The sequence below is a fragment of the Leguminivora glycinivorella genome, chromosome 5 (assembly GCF_023078275.1).
Source record: "Leguminivora glycinivorella isolate SPB_JAAS2020 chromosome 5, LegGlyc_1.1, whole genome shotgun sequence".
NCBI lineage: Eukaryota > Metazoa > Arthropoda > Insecta > Lepidoptera > Tortricidae > Leguminivora > Leguminivora glycinivorella.
Window position 1 is genome coordinate 9,174,480 of NC_062975.1, and position 18,216 is coordinate 9,192,695.

Below are 18,216 nucleotides of genomic sequence, written 5' to 3' on the forward strand. Positions count from 1 at the left end.
TTAACTTTAAGGCATTTTTTTCTCCAAAACCTTGGTTTTAAAGAAAAAAAACGTTGATTTTAACGCTTTTATCTGTACGTACTGAAGGTAGTTTACCTCGCTTACATACTGCATCCCACACCTGGGCCGATGGTGAGCTCTGGAACCTAGGCACATTTTTCTAGTTGCCCGGAACGTTATCTATCCTCGGTACCCATAATAGTTTATTTTGGACACGTGGCGTCTGTTTTATCACATACAGATTCTCCTTATAAAAAATAACTCGTCACCTGCGTGCCGAGCAAGTATTTTGTTGGCACTTTACCTCTTTGTTTTTCTTAGACACTTCGGAAATTTCATGTAGGTACTTTGTGCTTGTATTTTATTAAGAGGAATATACTCTTTAGTTTAAATAAGAATTTGATGGCCTGTGATCCCTATATCTTTAGAACTGAGGTAAAATGTGAGTATTCGGACTTATTGGACACGGTGTAGATACTTCAGTGCCAGTCAGGTAATGTCCGTCATTTACCAGGTTATAAACTATCTGCGTGCTAAATTTCTTATTGCCATCATTTATTTTTTACGCAATACTATTTGGTACAAACATACAAATAACAAAAGCTCTTTTATGAGGATAACCTTGTACTACTCGATACATTTATTATATTCGAAATATATAAGAACTAACTTTTGCCCGCGGCTTCGCTCGCATTAGAAAGAAGCAAAAAGTAGCCTATGTCACTCTCCAGCCCTTCAACTATCTCCACTTAAAAATCATGTCCATTCGTCGCTCCGTTTTGCCGTGAAAGACGGACAAACAAACAGATACACACACTTTCCCAGTTATAATATTAGCATGGATGCCTGGGCTGCCACTCCCGAGTCCAATAGTCCATATTGCTAAATGCATGACTATTTTTTATGTTGCTTGCATCAAGACTTGGGCTTATTAACGAAAAATTGTACACAGCGATTATTATTCATTAGGATTGTACTTCTAAAATATAGAGAAAACAATAAAATCCTAGATAATTATATTTTCCAAAATTATGTCATAATACCGTATAATTATGGTATGGCAATATTGCAGCCGATACAGATTGACACTTGGTAAACTAATAATACTCCAAAAACGGGCTTCTCTTACTAATAGTAACCTGGGTAATAGCGCAATGCCTAGATTCAGATTAACTATGAGTACTTGTCGGTTGCGTGCCGTTCACGCAATGCTGTCGCCACTCAGGCGCCGCGCACGCGACTCGCCGTGAATAACCTGCACTTGCTCTTTCCCTCGTCATATAAACTTGATTTACCGTCTCATTGAATCGCCTGCCAAGAATTTTGATGCACTTTCGATGACAACAGGAATTTAATCATTAGCGATATGACAATAAGCAACAGTGTAACCACATTAGTAATTCAGTGAACGTATTTTCGTTTTTGCTTTGACTATTACAACCGGTGCGATAAATAAATCAAGAAGTAAGCACGTATAATTGTTAATCGCGCGTATAATCGCACCGGTTGTAATAGGTACTTACATTTCGCGTAACTCAAACCTTACAATTTTACATTGTTTGTCGCAGCACTTCATCGAGACACAATTTCACAAAGTATAAAGTTTCTTCAGTATAGCAAGTAACAACGGGTGGCTTTTAGCCGCGTTTCATTGAGGTGAAGCCACTGTTGGTTCGTTTATGAAAAGCTTTCAGGTTCGACACGACCAGGGGATGCTCTATTCAAATCGTTCTTCCTGCCGACAGGCGCTCACATAAATCAACTACTGAATAAGCTGTTCTCTTCTTCTGAAAGGGATTTAGAACAAACGTATAACTATTTGCTTAGATGCGGCGTACAAACTACGTCGGAATAGATAAACCGTTTCATGTCAAGGCATCGCCGTCCCCGTATTGATAGAACGAACGGATTAGCTTTACATGGATTTCACATTGCGTTATTAGACGGAAACATGACATGACACGATTATTTACAGTCACGATCTATTCCTCTATGTCTACATTTGTAACTATGCGGGCATTGCGACAACGAACAGGGACCTGCGATACAATCAATCACAACAGTGATATTGTGAAGCAAACACGTGCACGTTCGTATATTTTAAAAACCATTCAGAATAATTCCAGTTCCATTTAATCGGATGGCATATTTCTGAAAATGTTATTTGAGGACGAAGATATTCTTACCGTTAGGGAAAAATGTGAATGTGAAATACTGCATTGAGAATATGTCTTAGAAAGGTCTGGGCGCATAGATAGGCAGTCCAGCCGTTGGTGCATAAGCCACGAAGCGAGGCCAATAAGCGGCTCAGTCTGCGTAGCCGGCCGGGCAAATCTTGCAGCCAACGAATAGAATAGAAAACCCCAGCCACACATATTTACCTTAACGTATATTTTACGAGAAAACCCGAGTTGTAAGTATGACATAGCATGTACAAGGTTGCTCACACTGCTCACATACTTACGCTAAGTAAGTAAGCTTATTCTCGCAACAACTTTTTGCTGCGAATCGGCGAAGTTAGAAGCATACATAAAGGCTACTTACGGATGCTTTAGAGCAAACAAGCGTTTCCATCGTCATAAGAAGATTGAACGTAGAGACATTTTCGGTGACAAGCCATTGTTCTTATAGTAGTAGTAGTAGTAAACACTTTATTGCACAGAACAAATTACAAATACAGTGAATAATTATAATGGTTATGTACAAAGGCGAGCTTATCCATTTAAGGGATCTCTTTTAGTCTCTTATGTTACGAACTATTTTAAAATATATTTACATTAATAAACTGTAATGAGTACTGAATACCTAAAATTGTCTTACCATTTAAAAGCGATAAATTAAATTGTTTTGCATAATTGAACTAACAACACGCTGGGCAATTTACTTACTCGTTTACATAAAAAAATAAAAAAGTTTTTAAAAGGAATAAGTATACCCGATTTTGCATAAAAAATATAAAATACGATCGACTATAAAGTTGTACTTAATTTTGTTTTATTATTCTTAAGCGTATCATTTTCTCAAGGAGCGTGGTTAGCACATTCCAAATAAAATTATCCCTATGTAAAAGTTACTGTTTTCAACTCGAACCAGAAATTCCGAAGACCGAGAGCAACGAGCAAAACTTTTTTCATAAAAGTGCAGCGAAGCAGTGTCACGTCGGTTGAGAAGAAAGAACGCCAGCAAGTTAACATTTGCAAGGGTTACTATTTTAAACTTTATTATATCTATCCACTTCCCTGCGTAGCAATGTTCTTGCGAGCGTTCGGTATTTTTCTGTGAAAGCTCTAATGTAATTGAAGTCAATTTGTAAAGTAAAATGATCCTTTTGCAGTCTCGGGCTTTCAACAATAACTTAAATGTGTTTTTAACTCAATAGCAACATCGATTTGAGTCTATTTTTAGGCTCTAAAATTGTTTGCCTGCACAGTAAATCGGTGAATTAGACAAGAGGATCTGAAGCTCAAGTTATTTAACGTGACCAAAAGTATCAAAATTGCAAATGCGTCGCGCACTGAGATTTGGTTTGGAAAGCGCCTTTATTGTAATAATGCTGCCTGCCTTAAAGCCCCACGATGAAACAAAGGGGAGTGCTAAATACTAGTACTAAGTGCACAAAATACAAATCTGAAGATGTGCATGTAAATCACTAAGTAGCTTGTGGTGTAATCTTTAGTTTATGCATCTGTAGGTACCTACATTACATCAGCAAACAAAAATAATGCACCTTTATCAGTGCTAAATAATACCTACATAACGTTATAATTACCTAAGTAAGGTCATTTGTGTTGTACAAATAATAAGATTTATTTATTATCGTAAGTAGCAATTCTATAATAAACATATATATCCACTACCTACGTTACGCCGGTTCAATATTTTAGCTTGTACAATACAAAGCTATAAGTTTTAATGAAACGGGCCTAAAAATTCAATTCTTGTTTATCAAATACGATACTTAACCGACGGAAGTCCCTAAATGCTAATTAGTTCGCGTCTTTTCTTTTTATGTAACCAAAACAAAAAGTGAATAAAATGTGACCAAAGAGCCTACGAGACGATTTCAAAAATGTAGACAAAAGTTTTTTCATAAATGTGCAAAAGGATTCGCGCAGCGGGCGAACAGATGACGTCTGGCTGGGGGCGATGGGCCGCACTTGCTCCAGCCTCCTAGCAGATATGTTAAAAGGAAGACACGGGTCTTACCCCTTTTGTAAGATTTTATCACTTGGCCCAAGGCGATACAGATAGATAAAAGAGAGCGCTGGTGACATAAAACATGTAAAGAATCATATGACAGCGCTTTTCCACAATATCCGCGTAGGTTACCCAGATTAATTTTATGCTGTTCTACTACAGTATTAAATATGAACCTGTAATATAAAAATTGCAACAAATTTGCAAATTTAAAGACAGCTTTACTTAATGGCTTGTTCAAGTTTTTATTTTATTATATGTCGTAAAAGCGTAAATAAGTTATTAAAATGATCGCATGCCACGTTGCGATAAATAAAATGTAAGGAACTCGAGTCGCCATTGGAACGTATTATTTAAAGCCAAAAATATGTCATTGTATATGCACATTATCTTGCATATAATATGAGGTATTAAATAGTTAAGTGCACGACTGGTGCTGCCACTTTTAGGCTTTACCATCATGTTTTTTTTTAATAAATAAATAAATATTGGGGACACCTTACACAGATCAACTTAGCCCCAAACTAAGCAAAGCTTGTACTATGGGTGCTAAGCGACGATATAATACTTAGATAGATAAACACATACTTATATACATAGAAAACATCCATGACTCAGGAACAAATATCTTTGCTCATCACACAAATAAATGTCCTTACCGGGATTCGAACCCAGGACCGCGGCTTAGCAGGCAGTGTCACTACCGACTGAGCCAGACCGGTCGTCGTCTTAAATCTTATGAAGTAAAATTTTTGCCAAATGTTGTTGTGACATGTCCATAAGATGACGTGTATTTGTAACAATAAGCGTCATTCCTTCCTCTTCATGCACGTTGTCAGTAGGTACCTAAGCAAGTTAAGCAACGGCAGTACCTTGTACCTACATTGCGTTAATAGTAACTTATTCCACAAGTGGACTCATAATATGAAATTACGACTACTTTATGGTCAACTTATTCTCTTCGAGTTGTACCTACACAATAATAACGCGGATCCGCGAGGCGTATTATTGCGCTGCAAACGGATTGTCGTGTCTAAACTAAATCAAAGTTCGTTTCCGCCGGGAGTCGGCAAGTTCCCGTCCTTAGTGATGGACGAGACAAAGACTGGAGTAGTTGTGGAACCTGCATGCTCGGTCTTTGTTGCCTTAATGATTAAGGAGCATTGTTTAATAGACTGAGATTAATGTAGTCTTGTTAATTCTCTATTAGCGTCTTAGAAAACTGGGTAATTATTGGTTGTAAGTTAATTTGGTGTTTGGATTCAACCTGCACTAGCATTAGTGTTTGCAGCGAGATATTAGTGGAGTTATGCAGTCGACATTTATTCTTATAGCTAGCCAAGGTTTTATGCTTGGAATAACTTAGCAATTTATGCATACGTCTGGCATGGCTTCAGATATCGTGTTAAGTCGTGGCTATAAATTTAGTCCGTCACTATAACCCCTCGGCGCTAGCAACTAGCCGCTTTAGTCTCCCCCTGCTCATTAATGTGCCCATTCCAAGAATGACAAGCCTTCCTATCAGCAGTCCGTCTATAGACCTCCACTCCTACCAATTTACCGAATTTAAGGACAATAATTAAAGTGTCTTCCTGAATCAAGAACTACCTAACGAACCTAACAGAGTCAAGAAGTCGTTATTTTCCTTTTAACCCCCGACGCAAAAACGACGGGGTGTTATAACTTTGACGTGTCTGTCTGTCTGTCTGTTTGTTTGTTTATCTGTCTGTCTGTGTGTGTGTCTGTCTGTGGCATCGTAGCTCCCGAACGGATGAACCGATTTAGATTTAGTTTTTTTTTTGTCTGATAGCTGAGTTATCCTCATAGATTTTTTATTCTTTAGTCATTCTAACAGTTTGTGTTTATTTTGAAGTAGGCACGTAATTTCTTTGCTGTACATTTATGTAATAATGTATATTATTACATATTTTAGTATAACTTAACGATGTTTCATTCTCTCAATTGTTTTGATATTTGACTGTGATATTTTAATTAAGTAGTGTATATTATTAATATATTTGTATGCCAATAGGCACGACATAGTGATACTGAAAACAATATCACTCTTTGAATCTTTGAATCAAGCACTTCTATGTCTGATTCTAGTTGTCATTACAGTAACGTCTTAAATATTAACCATACTGAAAATATTATAGCTTCCGTATGCAAATTATATGAATTTTCAAACGAACTCATACCGCAGGGGTTTAGATTATAATCATTTAATTAACGTGGTGAAATTACTTTGTCACGATTTTTAACCCTACGAAAATATGCAAACTCGCGAGTTAATTAAAATTTCAGGGGCTTCGTTAACCTTTGCATAACCGCATTTGTAACTTAAACTTTCATCAAGCTTTTTCAGTGTTTAGCAAATTGTAAACTATCTGATTTAGTTAATAATTGAAAGTATTAGTTTCATTTTAAAGTGGTAAAACATTGAACTAATTGAATAGAAAAACTTTACACTTGAAAAGTTGCTGAAAGACTGACAATTTGACATTGCGTGACGTTGGAAAGTATGCGCATTCACTGGCAAGAACGAGAAAGTGAAATCAATTGTGACTCAATTTATTCCCTCTCGCTGAATACTACGTTTTAAAAATATTTTAATGCCACTGTTTACGACCAATCTATATAGGGAAGTTTATAATACTAATAAACAATGACTAAATTAGTGACAGTCAACATTCACAGAAGACAGAAATAAAATAAGTACTCATAATTCTTATTAGTAGCAAAAATAGAAAATTAATTAATTTAAACTTTATTGCATTAATTACCAATAAAAAGTATACAAATGGCGGAATTAACGCCTTAACGCATTATGTACCAATCAACCATTGGGTAAATCAGAGATACTAAATTGGAGAGGTCAAGGATTCTCAAGATAAATAAACAAAAATAACAACTGAAATATTATGCATGGCGCGCCCAATGATAACCCCGATATATATAAATGACTATTCATTGCATTTATAAATAAAACAGCTGTCAAGTAAAATGTGTCACGTATTTATTTTTAGGAATATTTGTGTAATATAAACACAATGAAAACATACTTCTTTTTGTTTATTAGATCTATGGCAATTAACACTTTCGAAACCGGGCTCTACGCGGCGCTACGACATTTTCGCTACATACGGGGAAACCCATGTAATCGGCTACGCTTCTACGAGCGGTGTGCCCGACAGTCGGGTTCTTGGTAGCGAAAGTGTTAAAAGGCCTCAGCCGGTCAATTTTACGACTGTTCTACTTCGACAGATTTTCCTCCTTATCTACGTCTATTCTCCATGGTTAGATATGTCGAAAAGCTGCTTGTAGGAACTGTCATATGGGAGCATTCAACGCGTCAGATATGATTACCAGAAACGTTAATCCCATTAACCTTTAACTGATCCAGGAATCCAATGAAACTGAATGAATTCTGGCAGATGTGCCCGCGGGTATTCGCCTATTTCACCCAGATGTTCGATTGTATCTTCCTCTTAGCACTTTCTCGCACGTGGCTGTATCGCGAAACCTTAAAATAAGCTGGCACGCATTCAAGTGCCGCCAACCTGCATGGACGCGAAATGTTCAGTTCATCAAAACCAGATGTTTCCGAGACCTATTTAAATGCGGACTCCGAGTGCTCTTAGAAGTAGTTCATTTTAAATAAATGAAAGGTGAATGGATGGTCTTGATTATTTAAAAACCAACTCAAACGATAACTAGCGAACATGCCGATTTTGTTACAAACAGTAATTTTACGAAACTAGGTAAACTATACAAACATGTATTTTGAGTTTCTAATCCTAAATTCTATTAAAAGTAGCAAGTAGCGTGCTATGCTGATTGCTTCTTTCATATTCCCTGTTCCGATTATGCGATGCCTAAAACAAAAGTCCCAAGAGAAAATGAACATTTGTTATTAATAACCGTACTTAGTCTAGAAGCAGCAAAAATTTCCAAGTGAGAGTTAAAAATATACAGACCGGAAAGATAAACTGCATCTAGAAACAAGCCAAGATTGTTCTTAATACTTGCACAGATACAAGAGCTGGCGGTCACAGAACGAGAACAAACTCCTCAATGCGCCTACAACAGCGTCGGCTTATAAAAATTCAGAGCATTTAAACTGGAAGAGGTTCGGCGACATTAAACGTTTTAGGGCCAGTTGCACCAAACCACCTGTAAATGTAGGCTCTGTTCGTAAAATTTTACCGATTACGTGGGGGACTTAACGATTTGTTAATGAATTGCGTTGCACCAACCCAAAAATTACTGAACGTAACCGCTAACTGTGATGCCAGGTCGTGAATGAAATCCTACCAACATTTTTATGGTAGAATTGATTTTTCATATAGCAACCCAATCATATAAATGTCAAAATCTTTATTTAAAAAAAAACTTTGGCGCAAACTAAACTTTCTTTGCAGCTCTTATCGAAATATTTAACAATTTACACCACTTATGTACACTTGTGTTCGTGGTTATCTTATTTGTATATTCATGACGCATGAAAAGGACGCATCTCCACGACTTTCAAGTATCTATATCCAACCTAAAAGCCTTTGTAACAAGGAATGAAGGAACCAATTACCAGGCAAGTTTTCTCATGAGTATTATAATAATTATAGGTAGCTTTTTACAGACCTCTTACCCAAATGCATAGCCTTTATTCCGTGAACTGGCTATGAAACAAATTAGCATACTTTTGGTGCAGTACTAGGTAAGTTCAATGTCATACACAGCCAGCACACAGCCTATGGCAAAATTTCCAATAAGATTAATGACAAAACTGTTTGTAGTAGCAGACATTTAAGTTTATTTATGTACTTTTACTTAAATTTTGTTGTGTTTGAAAAGGATTATTAAGTACTAAATATAATAATAAGTTACATGTTGCTTTCTTTTCAGAGTTGATTTACACCATTTGATATGGACTACAAGATGAAAGTTCTACAAGTGAATCTGTTCTAGAAATCAACAAATTATACTATGAAATTAACTGGAAGTCTGGAAGAAACTTGTAGAAAATAAAGTTTTACAAATTATTATTATCAGAATTTCAATTTTGTTAGTAAAATATATTTTTGTTACTTTATGTACCATTTCACACTAGCGTTGAAAAAACCGGAAAAAATCAATTGATTTTTCCCGAAATTTATGAATTTTTCGTTTTTTTCGGTATTTTTCGGGTTTTTTAAGAAAAAAACAAATACATTATTAAATGCAATGTCACAGTTTCGTTTTCTTTCAACCCCTTATTTGCCAAGAGTGGCACTGAAGCTTTAGTAGTTTCATGTGTTCTGCCTACCCCTTTATGGGATACAGGCGTGATTGTATGATTGTATGTTATGTTACATTATTAAAATTAGTATTCTATTAATCACTCTCACTCTCATCATGTACTGGCGCTCAACTGACCTTGGCAGTAAAAAAGGCGGTTAATTTGAAAAATATAAGGCTCACCGGCGAATTGTCTTCATAAAACGCGTGCCTTCTTAAACCTTGAAGTTGGCGGAATCATCGACGAAACTTAAAAAATTATTGAAAATGTAAGGGCGAAGGATTAATTCCCATAGAAAATTCGAATTTCGCGCCATTTTTAGTGCCAAGATTTGTAATATTGTCTTCGGTTACCGCGATAGTTACTCATGAAATAAAACATTTGCAGTTTGTTTTTGTCAATTTTGTGTAGATTAATTGTTTTTTTTTTAACATATTTTTTGAATATTGTATAACTGGCTTTATTAATAGTATGTGAACCTGCCTTAAAAATCTATATTATTTGTGGTCATGGTTCGTTAATATTTCTTGTATGTGGGTAGCTTTTGCACATTGTAATACGTAGTATCTTCTTAGTAGTTTGTGATTGTAATTTTTCCTCAGTCACCCGTTGACCATGAACGCTGTAAAGAGTTCGAAACGTCGGGATGAATTTGAAATTCATTATATGCGATTTAATCCGTTTCCATAGTTTTATTTGCCAAGATTTGGTTGACCGTCTGTATTTCAGTCATTTCTGCTTCCATGTCGTCGGTGTAGCCCGTTTGTAGGTGCAAATTCGCCCGAATAAAGATTAATTTATAAAATCGTTCGGGCAATAACCGATTTCTATGTCTGGTATGTGTCCGTCCAAATAATGACAAATTTCTTTCATATTTTATGTTTTTTTTTTTTTAAATAAGAGCCGAAACATTCGCGGTTTTTTTCCATAAATTTCTGAAAAAAACCAAAGGAAATGGAAAAAAACGGGAATTTTCCGGCTTTTTTCATCGCTATTTCACACTAATATCCTGTTTAGGTAGGGAGAGTAAAGGCCAAATAACTATACAGTCTCACACTAATAGACCCCAAACCATTGAAAATTGTGGTTGTAAAGTTGGAAATTGAATGCTTATTCTAAAGACCGTTGATTATTACCTTATTCTATTTCACTGCAATATGTTTGAGGCTGGCATCTATTGGGATCAATCCATTTATTCACATGTTAGAGAACAGCACTGATAGTTTAAATGTGGCCGGCAGACACATTTTTTCCAGAGTAAGTATGTAAGTTTTCTATGTTATCAAGTGTTTACATAATTATATTATTGTCTGAGTAACCCACAACACAAGCATTATTAAGCTATCATGGAACTCAGTCAATCTGTGTAAAAATAATTATTCATGAACAATACAGGATTTTATCTACCTTCCTGTATAGTCATTGTTTCCCACTATACTCTTATTATAACTATCTGCTTATTCAAGTTATAATTTCCTTTTTTTGAGGTGTAGATAAATTACCCATGAAATTACTGTTTTAATTTCACATAAGTATATTTCTTCTTTCCAGAATAGTAAGTAAAGTTTCCAAATTAGCATGACACAACTAGAAATTATTTTGCCTATATATACTGCTACTAAAAAGTCTGATAACGCTCTGACATGCCACAAAATTCACAAGCCCACCCTCAACACTGCTGAAAAATAAGTACAGAACTATATGTGCCTACTTATGAAATCTTAGACTGGTTTATTTTAGAAATGTTCAGCTGCATCATTTATATGAAAGCAACACAAATTATGAAATACAATTTGAGGACTTTTAGTAGTAGGTAATAATACTTTAAAATTGTTAGAACATTTTGGTGTCAAGAATTTATCCCTGACTGACATGAAAAATTTAGGTTTAAGTAAAGTGAATTTCAAGCAGATACTTACTATTTAGGATAAAATCTTTATTGCTTTCATGTTGGTTAGCTTTATGTATTTAATTAGCTGAAATACATGCTTGATTGTCAACTTTGCCTTTGCACTAGTCAAACTCAAGATCGCGTCTCTCTGCCCGGAGTGTTTATGAATAATATGAATTCACATTCATCCCACTGTTTTACTAAAAGCCTACACTATGCTGGTAGAAACAAATAAATTCTCATTCCTATGCCACTGGCATAAGTCAACTTTGCTGTGTCACCGACATAGGAGGAGGATTATTTTGGTCTCAAACTTTGTGACGCCAGCACTGAACATGTTAAATGTAAATAATTTAAGTTGACTACTGCAAAGTTTTTGCATTATAGGTTTATGAAAAAGTTATAAAAGGAGAAATAAAACACAGGTAAGTAGGTATGAACAGAAGTATTATAATAACATTTTCTTTAGATTTTTTCACTGATATCTTATTATGCTGTTGCCTAAGAGTTGTGTAGATTGTCCCAACACATTTGCTTCACACTAAAATACTTCATTTTGTATGTCTCATGGACGTGTATAGTTTAAAACGAAAGTTGATTCCTGTCGCGAGATACGATTTTGAAGGTCGGATTTTATACAATGTTTGTCGTTATTCTCGCCCTGATTTCGGATGTCATAGTGGATCCACAACTTTTTCCAGGATATTTATCATTTTATTCGTGATTCCTAATATACCAAGACCCTGTTAAAGACTGTATTGTCGACAAATAGTTTTCATTATTTGCTGTCGAGTTTTGATCTCATAGGACGCACTTGTGAATTTCTTACAGCATCGATCTGATTGTATATTCAACTGAAGCTCATTCTGCACTCGATCTAAATATAAACACACACATTTATTAACAAAATAAATTAAATTAAAGGTGTTTATAAACACAAATCGTCGCACAATTAAAATAACCTTAAAAACCACTCTGGTGTGTCACTGTCACTTTTTTATGTTTAGTTACTTCCACATTTTTACTGTTTTAAACGTTTTGTAAGTATTTTACATTGCTAATAGCTCAAAATATTTTAAAATAAGCATAAACTCGTGAAATACGGGATTAATGTTATAAACAAACAGTAGATGTTGGCCGCGCTCCAACTGGGCTGGGCGCCGCGGCCCCGCTCGCCGGCGCTTCGCTGCCGTCCTGTATACGGCCGGCGCATTGCGAACGTCATTTTACAAATGCAACTATTGCTCTATCTAACCGACGCTGCCGATCACAGCTTACTATCTGCAGTTAGATCCAGATGACCTATTAAAACTTTTTGTATCCTGCTCGGTGACTGAAGCAAGCTACCTACATCATAAAATCTAGTTAGCCACACCCGACTGTTTATAACATAAACTCGGCTAGCTTATTCTCGGTTTTAATTAAAGCGAGTAGATAAGTGGCTTAGCTCGCAAGTTGCGCAGTTATAGAGGTCCTATTATCTGCGTGAAATTTGACTCACAAACCGCAGTCTCCCTGGTGGGTCGACATAACTCGACCCAAGTTGAAAGCTTCAATTACGCCGAGTGAGTTGTTCACGCAGGTGACTCCTTAATTACAGGGTCGAAATTGAGCTGCCCATTCAGCTGACACGTTTGCAAACGGATTATCATCTCCCATTTCATATACATACGACCCTGATAATTCCATACATGGACGCGGAAACCGCTTCGTTAGTGGCTATGTTTCTCCGAGAGATTTACGGAGAAATTATGACGACTTTCGTAACTAGTGCTAGAGATTGTTAATAAATGTTAATGATATATTATAACTTTATTGATATTATTTAATAAATATAACGCTAACGATAAATGTACGAAATGTAAGGGTTGTGGGCGAGTGTTGATATTGTAGAACAAAAAGCACTAAAAATAGGTACTGTACTTTATATTTTCATTATAGACAGGTTTAATTCGGCGTGTTTTTATAGTAATTCTAGAATGAGTAAACGTTACAATGATTAATGCCTCGAATATTGCCTTGGCAACCTTTAACCGCAGTTGGCAGGCACAACATATAAACGTAAGTAATAGAGTGGTAAGTACCTCGTATGAGACTTCCCTTAAGTTCCAAAGCATATAATGGCAGCAATGGGCGCCTAACATTGCTATTCCGCCTACGTCGGCCTGTTGGAACATCAGACAATTGACTCGCGGCAATGATAACGTTTTGCTTTAACTGTAACTCGTATTTCCTGCAAGATAAAATCTAACAAACATTTAAGAACGGCTTAGCTTTTTCTATGGCTTAGCATTTGATCTGCTACATAACATAGCTTGCTTTTTGCTACTTTAGCAGAGACCCCTTTTTCTTTGTTAGGGGCTATTTAAGGCTTCATAGCGCCTTATGTATCACTGCAACCATATCTGATCTATTGTGATCAAAATCTTCTATATCAAAAACTTATTTTTCACATTTTGAGACTGTTCGTTGACTGACGTTACGTCCAAGTAGGTACGGTCAGCCAAAAAAGTGGTAACACATAAAGTTGAAAGTGGTAAACCACTTTTTTGGCTGACTGTACTGTTTAGTAAACGGTGGGTTGCACGTAGAGCGCGATTTGCAGGTTTTGACGTTTCTAACTACAGACTATATTCCAATGGATACAATGGATCCCAGAATACAGACAAATGGTCCTTAAATTATACCTGATCGACAATAAATAATAAATACCTGTATAATAAATACTTTTCACCTACCTTATTACATAAACAAATATGTCGGTAAATCTAAAATGTGTTTACTGTTTCGCAACTAAGTAATTATACGTATTTATCATCTTCGTTTGATATTAAAGCTAATAGTTAACCTGAACTAGTAAGAGTTACCTTCAAAAGCAAAAGCAATATTGAAACAGTTCCTGACTACAGCATCGAACGTAACTCTTCAAAAGATAAACCTAAACTATTAAACGAATTTCAAATACGCTCAGTATAACTCGTATGAAACGGTTCACAACTAGTTATTTACGAAATACGTTTACCCCGTGTCGTTGCTAAGGTAAAATCTCACTTGCACAAAAATATTTCGATACTGCTACAGAAGCTAAATAAAAAACCGGCCAAGAGCGTGTCGGGCCACGCTCAGTGTAGGGTTCCGTAGTTTTCCGTATTTTTCTCAAAAACTACTGAACCTATCAAGTTCAAAACAATTTTCCTAGAAAGTATTTATAAAGTTCTACTTTTGTGATTTTTTTCATATTTTTTAAACATATGGTTCAAAAGTTAGAGGGGGGGGACGCACTTTTTTTTCTTTTAGGAGCGATTATTTCCGAAAATATTAATATTATCAAAAAACGATCTTAGGAAACCCTTATTTATTTTTAAATACCTATCCAACAACATATCACACGTTGGGGTTGGAATGAAAAAAAATATCAGCCCCCACTTTACATGTAGGGGGGGTACCCTAATAAAACATTTTTTTCCATTTTTTATTTTTGCACTTTGTCGGCGTGATTGATATACATATTGGTACCAAATTTCAGCTTTCTAGTGCTAACGGTTACTGAGATTATCCGCGGACGGACGGACGGACGGACGGACGGACGGACGGACGGACGGACGGACGGACGGACGGACGGACGGACGGACGGACGGACAGACAGACATGGCGAAACTATAAGGGTTCCTATTTGACTACGGAACCCTAATAAAAACCATATGAGTATTTGTGACGTTATCTGGGTAAAGGGACCTTATTGTCGATGGCGCTTATGTCCCGCGGCGTCGTATTTGTAGTATTTGTACACCAACATTCGCTGATAAGATAACGCCGTAAGCGCCACCCAGATAATGTCACATTTTAAGGCTATCAATTCAAATATTTAAAGTCACTTACACATTCGACTGAACGCGATAATTTTACATTACATATCTACTATTATTTGTTACATTATGTTGCATTACATGTCGCGCGGTGGACAATAAAGACTGGTAGTTACATTTTATTTGCCTCCAAACATTTGTAAAAACGAATATCGAGTAGTTTAGTGTTGTTTAGTTTAGTTTTATTTATTTCATAATGATAAATTACATTATAAATAATGCTATGTTAACCTATATGAATTTACATTATGATCGTCAATATAATTATAATTATTTCACATGCATTCATTCATATATTTCATATATATAATGTTAATAATAATAATCAAAACAAAAAGAGTTAAAATAAAAACGAAAACTATTAATTTACTCGATCAACTGCATACATTCTCCATTGACACTACGTGTCTGTGCTTTGCTGAGACTTCAGACTTCAGGCACGGTCAGTGCAACTTGGCCGAAATGTTAATTTATCGCGTTTCGCGTTCGATCCGTGGCTGTAAATAAGTGTAGATACAAAACTGAAGAATTTAAAGCGAATTTAAGCTTCAAATAGTGCCTATCTGTTAGGGTACTTACCTTACTAATTTTTCACAAAAAGACTGCAGCGTCAAACTGGCATTTTTTCGGCCTGTCCATCTAAAGGGAATCCAATTTGCGGTCCCAAAGTCTCTCGTAAATGGAATTTTGGCCGTACCTTTTTATAAGGCTATTTAACACGTATCTAATAAAAAATTGAATTAAATTTTAATGCATATATTTATCACTTTTTTTTACAAAAAAAAATACGTTTTGTCACCATTTGTCAGTATACTTCATGTAAGTATGTATACTGTTGTAATTTATACAGCGTACGAGTATAATCATAAAACATAAACATCGGGAGTTAATTACATTATTAAAGCTTAACATGCATCATTAGCATCATAAAATTGTACTCTAATTAATGTGTATAATACAGAGCACTGCAAACTTAAGTAGTTAAGTACTTTCAACTTTGATACCTATTACTCTATGTTACATACCTACATAAATAGAAGACGAATGTGCCACAGGTTATCCTGAGCTTTATACCTATAGCGTTAACCTGTAAATTGCTGTGTTGATATTTCAAATTATGGGTCATATGAGCTGAACATCAGGAATGGAACCCCAAAAACTGATTTCAGAGCAGGTTTAATTACGCCCGGAAATGAAATGTGGAAGTTACCCCGGAACAAACAAACGAAGAGGTACTCTTTCGAATCATAAATATAGGATACATGTATTTTTTATGATGCCGCCATCATAAAAAATACGTTTCATCAAGAACAAACAAGAACAGGAAACATGCGCTTGAAACAGAACACCAATTAAACTACTAGGATGCTGTTTAATACAGCAATGTTTACAATAATTAATTGCCTTCATCAATTCAAATTAAATGTTGAGTTTTACAAGGAGACGTCAGGGGGGCTTCGGGTTACATTATTAAATATTTGGAGTGAGTAAATGTCTCAGGCTCAAGGTAATTTCTAGTGACAAACGAGCGGTTGAACACCGGCTGCGTCTCGCTAAAGGAGTTCGTCACGTGCACACGGTAAATAAAATTCGTTCGAGTAAGGCTCCCTAACTCACCCGTCCACCACCAAACGTAGGATAAAAAATCTTATTGCGTGTGTACGAACTTTGAGATACATATGTATATTTTTAAAGTAAAATATAAACTGTATCTCTCATTTCATTACGATATCGTAATTATATTTTTCTACGTTAGCACACGGATAAACCAGCCAGCCGCGCTGAGCGTAATACGGCTAAAATTTTATGCGCCGTTTAGGCTAAATTGAAGTTCTCCATCGCATGTAATGATAAGCTGCGATAATAAAGGGGAAATTGTACGTTTTTCGCATTTTAGGTCGGCATTGCTACGGGTACCTAAGGTTCGTCTTCCGCGTGGCGGAATAGGGAGTCGAAGCGGCCGAACTGTACGGACGAACGCTGAATCATAATAAGTAAATCAGTTCATTGTTGCGAAACGCTGAATATTTGTCGTACCGTTTTTTGGAAAGACTTTACACCAAGATAGTTCAGTGCGAAATAAGATTTAGAATAGATCATTTGAGAAAAAAACATCAAGTCGAAACTTTTCAGACTTGGAAACAAGAATTACAACCGGATCCGTCAGCTGTTAGCTTGTTTACTTACAAAAGTACATAGGTACTTTGTAAATATGTATTGTCGACTTTACTTCTACTTATTTGAAGTAACTTCTTACAATTAGAAATAAGTTAATAAATCGTTTACTTATTACGTTTATTGAAAGACGGAAACAATCTATTTATGGAATCAAATAGACGTATAGTATAACCCGACTTCCCAAGTCTCGGCGACAAACACCGTAGAATAAATACATTACTTTGATTAGTTTCCCGGAACTATAGCGAGATTAGCTGATTTAGGAAGCAATACGTCGGACATCATAACAGTCATGTATAAAATAAGAATAACGAAATATAAATAGGCAAGTAAATAAAGTTAATCAAGCTACTCCCGGTCAGTAATGTAACTAATTCAAATTTTCGAAATATTTCATACCTACTCAATAAAATATTTCCTGATAAACCGTACACACGTCCAGCATCACAAAAGGAAACGCGTTGTAAGCTTACCAAACAACACCTATTATCAAATCTACCTGTCTGTGCCAGTGACAAGGGTATCACAGATCCTCACGAGTCGGCGTACAGTTTAAAAGGAAAGGGCAGCGCGGGCTCAGGCGACCCTCGTGCATTAACACCTAACACCTAGGAGCCTGATGTTGACTCAGCGTTACTTTGTGTGCGCAGCAGTCTTTGTCGATTCCGTTTCGACTCCGACCGCTCTCGTCTAACCTGTTGGGCTCTTAGCATATCTTCGAAGCGTATTACATAACAAAAGGTTGCTTTCCTAGTAACTGCATTCAAATAGAAAGAGTCGGTAATGGTATTTCTTGTATTTATAAAATA

The 18,216-nt window shown here is 36.0% G+C and overlaps 1 protein-coding gene and 1 long non-coding RNA gene across 3 annotated transcripts in view; one reads left to right on the forward strand and one right to left on the reverse strand.

Annotated features, from left to right (window-relative positions):
- LOC125226699 (bifunctional heparan sulfate N-deacetylase/N-sulfotransferase) overlaps positions 1 to 18,216 on the reverse strand; it is a 200,542-nt gene that overhangs the window by 119,156 nt on the left and 63,170 nt on the right. The gene's annotated exons all lie outside the window — the stretch shown is intronic.
- Positions 8,829 to 9,239, forward strand: LOC125226700. The gene is made up of 2 exons (XR_007177112.1): positions 8,829 to 8,911; positions 9,100 to 9,239. It is a non-coding gene; the product is annotated as an uncharacterized LOC125226700 (long non-coding RNA).